Below are 9,138 nucleotides of genomic sequence, written 5' to 3'. Positions count from 1 at the left end.
TCTGTTGTACATCCTATTACTCCACTGCTGAATATCTAAATGATCGGATAGCCTGGGACTAGATTGTGATTATTTTAGCGATAGAAATGACTGTACAAAATTGTATATTTTTATTGAAAAGAGCGCAAAAAAAAAGACTGCTTCGAGAGTTTCTTGCGCCGCTTCTTCTCTCTCAGAGCGCCATTTGTTTCCGAAGCGGTAGTAGTATCTAGTAGTAATTGGAAATGACATCAAAAAGAATTCTAAAGGAATCAATTTTGAGAAAATAAATGCCTTTTAAGCCTTTGCCTTTTTATGCCTTTATTGAATCTAATGCCTTAATTAACGCTAAGACACATCCAGTCGGCTGTCGGAAGTTTCTTTAGGCTCATACATGAACTAATAAAGATCGAATTACACGTGACGTAGTTAATTTATACATACAAATACGGCTATTGTTAATTAATTTACATTTATTTATAGACTTAGGCAGGTACCTAACTAACGTCGCAATTCTACGGACAAACGTCACTTCAATTTCGCACGACCCGACCGCGTGACAATCAACGGATTTGCGTTCAATTTTACCATAAATTATTTGGATAAATGTCAAAAGTGCAATACGTAAATAGTCTTCATAGAGTCTTTGTTGGCCTTCATTTACAGTTTTATTATGCATTCACGGTTCCAGTCTGTGATTCTTAAAATAAGTAGTTTACTTCACAATACCTTCCTAGCGTTTGAGTTATGAAAATTCTCCTTCTTTGCTATACTTGCATTAATAATTCTTATGAAGGATTATTCATGATGTTAATTTATAAGTATTGATTATGTATCTTGCAAGGAATGAGATTCTAAATATACTGTCGCTTTATGTTGAGAACTTCTGTTGGAGAAATGGAACGCCGCGTTTTTAATATCTTAAGCTTCATCAAACAATTTCATCATCGAATCTTCACCATGGTTTGTACCAAATTAACTATTACACCATGACCTCGGAAAACCAATAGTCAAGGATGAGATAACGAAATTCGCTAAGGCACACAAAACTATAACAAACAATCACCCTACAATACTAGCAAAAGCCCTAATTAACAAGATAACGAAACTATCAAGAAGACTGAAACGCAAAATGCTCAAGATCTCCCAACTAGCCTACCAGATGCTTAAGGCGACGAGTAAGCAGAAAACACGCAAACATAATGTGTTTAGACAAGTTTTGTGGTGAAAGTATAGCATTTCGAGCTTTGAACACTACTTAATCCTGTTACACATATCCTTAAGTCTTATTTGTAGGTTGCTAATGCTTGCTGTTGGTTATAGTTAACACTGCCGAGCTTTTTTGAACTACCACTTTTCTTTGAAGTCCTCTCACTGTTAATAATGTTTTATTTAAGGGTTTAAATGTATACACTTCTGTAATAAAGTCCCAGCCACTGTTCAGGCATTACCTATAAATAAATTTAAATGTTTTATAAAAAATGGCTCTGTCGTAAATCCTATTACTCCACTGCTGAATATCTAAATGATCCGATAGCCTGGGACTAGATTGTGATTATTTTACCGATAGAAATGACTGTACAATATTGTATATTTTTATTGAAAAGAGCGCAAAAAAAAAGAATGCTTCGAGAGTTTCTTGCGCCGCTTCTTCTCTCTCAGAGCGCCATTTGTTTCCGAAGCGGTAGTAGTATCTAGTAGTTATTGGAAATAACATCAAAAAGAATTCTAAAGGAATCAATTTTGAGAAAATAAATGCCTTTTAAGCCTTTGCCTTTTTATGCCTTTATTGAATCTAATGCCTTAATTAACGCTAAGACACATCCAGTCGGCTGTCGGAAGTTTCTTTAGGCTCATACATGAACTAATAAAGATCGAATTACACGTGACGTAGTTAATTTATACATACAAATACGGCTATTGTTAATTAATTTACATTTATTTATAGACTTAGGCAGGTACCTAACTAACGTCGCAATTCTACGGACAAACGTCACTTCAATTTCGCACGACCCGACCGCGTGACAATCAACGGATTTGCGTTCAATTTTACCATAAATTATTTGGATAAATGTCAAAAGTGCAATACGTAAATAGTCTTCATAGAGTCTTTGTTGGCCTTCATTTACAGTTTTATTATGCATTCACGGTTCCAGTCTGTGATTCTTAAAATAAGTAGTTTACTTCACAATACCTTCCTAGCGTTTGAGTTATGAAAATTCTCCTTCTTTGCTATACTTGCATTAATAATTCTTATGAAGGATTATTCATGATGTTAATTTATAAGTATTGATTATGTATCTTGCAAGGAATGAGATTCTAAATATACTGTCGCTTTATGTTGAGAACTTCTGTTGGAGAAATGGAACGCCGCGTTTTTAATATCTTAAGCTTCATCAAACAATTTCATCATCGAATCTTCACCATGGTTTGTACCAAATTAACTATTACACCATGACCTCGGAAAACCAATAGTCAAGGATGAGATAACGAAATTCGCTAAGGCACACAAAACTATAACAAACAATCACCCTACAATACTAGCAAAAGCCCTAATTAACAAGATAACGAAACTATCAAGAAGACTGAAACGCAAAATGCTCAAGATCTCCCAACTAGCCTACCAGATGCTTAAGGCGACGAGTAAGCAGAAAACACGCAAACATAATGTGTTTAGACAAGTTTTGTGGTGAAAGTATAGCATTTCGAGCTTTGAACACTACTTAATCCTGTTACACATATCCTTAAGTCTTATTTGTAGGTTGCTAATGCTTGCTGTTGGTTATAGTTAACACTGCCGAGCTTTTTTGAACTACCACTTTTCTTTGAAGTCCTCTCACTGTTAATAATGTTTTATTTAAGGGTTTAAATGTATACACTTCTGTAATAAAGTCCCAGCCACTGTTCAGGCATTACCTATAAATAAATTTAAATGTTTTATAAAAAATGGCTCTGTCGTAAATCCTATTACTCCACTGCTGAATATCTAAATGATCCGATAGCCTGGGACTAGATTGTGATTATTTTACCGATAGAAATGACTGTACAATATTGTATATTTTTATTGAAAAGAGCGCAAAAAAAAAGAATGCTTCGAGAGTTTCTTGCGCCGCTTCTTCTCTCTCAGAGCGCCATTTGTTTCCGAAGCGGTAGTAGTATCTAGTAGTTATTGGAAATAACATCAAAAAGAATTCTAAAGGAATCAATTTTGAGAAAATAAATGCCTTTTAAGCCTTTGCCTTTTTATGCCTTTATTGAATCTAATGCCTTAATTAACGCTAAGACACATCCAGTCGGCTGTCGGAAGTTTCTTTAGGCTCATACATGAACTAATAAAGATCGAATTACACGTGACGTAGTTAATTTATACATACAAATACGGCTATTGTTAATTAATTTACATTTATTTATAGACTTAGGCAGGTACCTAACTAACGTCGCAATTCTACGGACAAACGTCACTTCAATTTCGCACGACTCGACCGCGTGACAATCAACGGATTTGCGTTCAATTTTACCATAAATTATTTGGATAAATGTCAAAAGTGCAATACGTAAATAGTCTTCATAGAGTCTTTGTTGGCCTTCATTTACAGTTTTATTATGCATTCACGGTTCCAGTCTGTGATTCTTAAAATAAGTAGTTTACTTCACAATACCTTCCTAGCGTTTGAGTTATGAAAATTCTCCTTCTTTGCTATACTTGCATTAATAATTCTTATGAAGGATTATTCATGATGTTAATTTATAAGTATTGATTATGTATCTTGCAAGGAATGAGATTCTAAATATACTGTCGCTTTATGTTGAGAACTTCTGTTGGAGAAATGGAACGCCGCGTTTTTAATATCTTAAGCTTCATCAAACAATTTCATCATCGAATCTTCACCATGGTTTGTACCAAATTAACTATTACACCATGACCTCGGAAAACCAATAGTCAAGGATGAGATAACGAAATTCGCTAAGGCACACAAAACTATAACAAACAATCACCCTACAATACTAGCAAAAGCCCTAATTAACAAGATAACGAAACTATCAAGAAGACTGAAACGCAAAATGCTCAAGATCTCCCAACTAGCCTACCAGATGCTTAAGGCGACGAGTAAGCAGAAAACACGCAAACATACTGTGTTTAGACAAGTTTTGTGGTGAAAGTATAGCATTTCGAGCTATGAACACTACTTAATCCTGTTACACATATCCTTAAGTCTTATTTGTAGGTTGCTAATGCTTGCTGTTGGTTATAGTTAACACTGCCGAGCTTTTTTGAACTACCACTTTTCTTTGAAGTTAAACAAGTTTTTTGGCATGGCGTGACGCAGTACTTCTCTCAGAAAATTTATTTTTATAGCTTGTACTTTTTTGTGTAGGTTCATTTATTCAGATTAATAGTGAATAACGAGGATTGTAAGCATATAAACTGTTTTCCACGCAAGAATTTTGAAAATATTGGCTTTGTTACATAGATGGCGGAACGGCAGCCGTGAACTCATATCGCTCAAGGTCGCTGGCATTTAGTGTCGCCTTAATTATGGAAATAAGGTCTGGCATAGGCCAAGCAAGCAAGCCAATATATACCAGTAGGACACATATTATAATGAAATGAAGACAAAAGAAATATAATTCAGACCATAGATATACTTAAAAAGCTCCCAAAACCTAATCAAATTGTAACATAAGTAAACGTATTAAATTAAGTTGATTGGAATGAACAGGCAAGTCAAAGTACGGTTTGTATTTATAGACCTTCAAATTATGTTAACTCAGACCTTACAAAGTACAGCAGATAACTTATATAATATTGTGACTTTGGTTGAGTTGTGGTGCAATATGTACCTAAAACCAACCAAACAAAGTAACTTATTGTTTGGTCTACCATATTGTTGAGTCGCTGTTTAACCTGATGTGCTGTCCCTTTCTAATGACATATGAGAAAGGAGACAGAACTGCTAAATGAAATTTGACGCTGTGTGAATATCGCCGAAAAAGTTGATTCGACCTTGTGTGCCACGTGCTTTTAAAGAATTTTAGCGCTCTCTTGATTATAGCATTACTTTAATAAAACACAAGGTGTACATATGAATTATTAACGTCCAACAAGTATTTATTTATGATGATTGTATTCACCGATAAATAATATCAATCCATTGATTTTTCATTACGAGCTTATGTTAGACGTAAATACTTATTTCAGTGTTTGTCTCGGTTAGAATACCCAATCGATTCTATGATATTTAGATACCTCTACTCTTGAATCTGGAACATAAATGACATGAAAAAAGCCTATATTTTATCCAGAACTAATTAAGAGTAGCCAAGGCAGCTTGAGATGAGAGGGAGATCTAAAAGCTTATTATTGTCATTTTTTTACTTTCACCAAGACTCGACTTATCTCTGGGTAAAGAATATTTAATAGTAGGTACATTGTTTCCGAAGCGGTAGTAGATAGTATCTAGCATATAAGATATGACATCAAAAGAATTCTAAAGGATACAATTTTGAGAAAATAAATGCCTTTTATGTCCTTATTTACAATTACTTAGTAAGTGCTTAGTAACCGATGCTTGACATGGTACTGTTGATCAAGACTTTTTTCAGAATATTTCCCATATGGGGGGCAATTTTCAGTAAAGAATACTCGAATTCAAAGACGACTGGTCCCAAAAAAAACGTCTCCAGTTTCGTGGATTGTGGAGTTTTGTGATTTAATTTGATTTGATTTGTGGAATTTGTGTTCTTTCTCGCACTTTTAATTAATGTGTGCAATCAATCTAATCTACTTTCACAGAAAACATAGGCAACCTAACTTTCTGTGTAAATATTTAATTCAATTATTACTTGTAGGTACATTTTAGGCCGATATACAAATTCAATTACAAGTCTAAAATGGCGATCTAAGATTATTGTTTTAATCCATTTTCTGATTTTGACATTTCAATAAAAAAATCAAATAAAATCTACGGATAATTTTGGTGATTTCTTTTTTTAACCGTCCCTGGATTGAGGTAAGTATAGATATTTTTAACGTTTTATGTACCATATATCTGCATTTTATGTATGGATTTTAAAATAAAGATTGAAATAATGAAATGTAGATTCTGAATGGAATGTCGGATGACAATAATATGATATCGAAACAATCTTAAACTCTAGTTTAAGATCGCTAGATCGAACGTGTATTTGTTTTTCTCTCTCTCTCCACGATGTTGGTGTAAATTCAAACTTATTTTTAACAAAATCAGCATGGAATCAAAGTATACATCTATGTATATGTAAGTATGTGAACAACATAACATGCTCAGAGAATGGTTCTTAATCTATATATATAAAAATGAATTGCTGTTCGTTAGTCTCGCTAAAACTCCAGAACGGCTGGACCGATTTGGCTAATTTTGGTCTTGAATTATTTGTAGAAGTCCAGAGAAGGTTTTAAAGGTGAATAAATATGAAAATGCTTGGAATTAAATAAAGACAACATATTTGTATTTCCTTTGATGTGTCCCCCGTCCGCGTCGTTAGGAAATCAGAAAGAATAGTTTAAAATGAATAATTAATTAGAATTTTTATATCTTTCCAACTTTCTCAGCAGATAAAATATAAACTATATTTTACCTCAAAAAAAATTTTAAAACTAAATTTTTATGAACGATAAATCTTAAGTTTTGTCATAAGAAATTAAAATTTTTATAAGTATTACGTGCTTATGATCTGTACGCGGACGAAGTCATGGGTATCAGCTAGTTATGTATAATTTAAACGTTCATTTCATGTAACATTATAAAATATGCATGCCACTTAGTGGACTATTCTCATGAAACTTTCAAAAAAGTAATTATCTTACTTTTTATATGAAATTGTACTAGTTTTCAGACTGCCTTATTACATTATATTTTTTCCGAATGAAAAAGCTTAAATAATAATTATTTGTTCATCTGATACTGTTTGGTTGAAATGAGGGGACGAGTTTTGTTTCTGTGTATCAACAAGTAGTAAAATTGGCAGGGTAAAGGAATAACTATTTGGGTTAATCTAAACGTCTGAATTATATTTAGACTTACGAAGAGTTAACTGGGTTAATGACAGATTACTTCTAAATTTGCTGGGAAACTTGTAGGTTTTCTTATATCTTAGTAACTGTGAAAGTACAACATTATATATAAGATATATACGATGATATATATTTATTGCAAATGTTAAAAAAAATCTTATAAGTAGATATATACCTAATATAATATATTTTCAATGGATGCAAATCGATAAAAGTTATTGCAAAGTTGTTTTTTTAAGACAATAAGGGACGAGACGAGCAGGACATTCAGCTGATGGTAGTTGATACGCCCTGCCCATTACAAGCGGCACTACTACAGTACAGCACTATAGTCAGGATTCTTGAAAATCCCGAAAATTCTGAACGGCACTACAATCGCGCTCGTCACCTTGAGACATAAGATGTTACGTCTCATTTGTCCAGTAATTTCACTAGCTACGGTGCCCTTCAGACCGAAACACAATAATGCTTACACATTACTGCGTCACGGCAGAAATAGGCGCCTTTGTAGTACCCATCCATAATGTAGCCGGCATACTGTACAAAGGAGCCTCCCACTGGAAAACTTCACTACTTTTATAATTATGAAAGAGCAAATAAGATAATAATAATAAAATAATCAAAATGAGAAATATGAAACATTCCTTTATATCAAAAATGGTGTATAAAAAGTTTACTTCAGAGAAGGTTCTGCTGTTTTTTTTTTAATAAATGTATCGCGATCTAGAGAGGCTTCACGAAATAGAAAGCCAAGCGGGTCGATGACCTTGCAACAGCATTAGTCTCATAACACGTTCGTTCCTCAGCTCTTGCGAATGTATTATAATATAAAGAGTGAATTGAGTTCGGGGTTTCGTACCAAAATAAAAATTCAATACTTGTGTCTTTAAATTTCATATAATACTAGCGGACCGAACAGAAGTTGTCCTGAACACACGTCAAAATTAGGAAAACCGGTCCAGCTGTATAGGAGAAGTTCAATAACATACATATGGGCCCGAGAATTATATATGGACCGAATTGAGAATCTAAGCCATTCTCAAATTCACTGGTACGCACAAAAAATTCGTCAAAATCAGTCCAGCCGTTTAGGAGGTAGTTCAATTGTGAATATAAACCATTCTCGAATCCATCTGAACGCACACAGAAAATTTCATTAATATCGATCCAGCCGTACAGTTCAGGGTACACACGCACAGAAGAAATATAATGGCAATCTTTATATATATATATAAAGATTGCCATGTATTGTCTTTACAAAAGTAGAGTTTTAAACATAATTTATGATTAAAAAGTGGTACAATCACAATTACTTATTTCAATGCATACGTGGGTAACACTGAAAATGTTTGGAACTGGCCAGTTAGAAACATTGCTAACGAAAACTTTTTTTGTATTTCAATTTTAGAACTCTTTGGTAACCTAATGTAGTACCTATATTGCATTCATTTGTCATTTGTGTTTGTGAATTGTCGGCAAATCTAAAACTCTTGTTACACGTGAAAATAAACCTTACGCTAAAAAATTTTCGGTCAATGACTTTCGTTGTGGGCTTACTCAACAAAAAATCTATGATAGGCTGCGATTAGCTTTTCTTAATGAAGCCCCATCTCGTGCCACTATTTACAATTGGTTTAACGATTTTAAGCGTGGACGTAGCAATCTCAATGATGATCCGCGTGAGGTACGTCCTTTAACAATGACAAATGAAGATAACATCAGTGCTGTGCGACGCATGATAGAGGAAGATATGAGAATCACCTATTTATTTATTCGGGTAAGCCCAGGCATTGGTATGAGTCAAGTTCAAAAAAGATTAAACGAACATTTAGGCGTCAGGAAGCTTTGTACCAGATGGATTCCCCATACTTCCTCGGCGACCAGAAACATCTTCGCATGGACTGGTGTCGCCAAATGTTAGATAAGTTCAACGGCGGTGACTCAAATGCTGTATTTGACATCATCACAGGTGATGAAAGCTGGATATATTGCGACGAACCCGAAACCAAAAGACAATCAGGTCAATGGGTGTTTCCTTTCGAGGATCGGCCAACTAAGGTAAAGAAAGGAAGAAGTCAAGGAAAAAAGATGATTACCTCATTCTT

Source organism: Leptidea sinapis, chromosome 14 (genome assembly GCF_905404315.1).
Source record: "Leptidea sinapis chromosome 14, ilLepSina1.1, whole genome shotgun sequence".
In the NCBI taxonomy this organism is placed as follows: Eukaryota; Metazoa; Arthropoda; class Insecta; order Lepidoptera; family Pieridae; genus Leptidea; species Leptidea sinapis.
The sequence above is the reverse complement of the archived record's forward strand: the minus strand, read 5'-3'. Positions refer to the sequence as shown.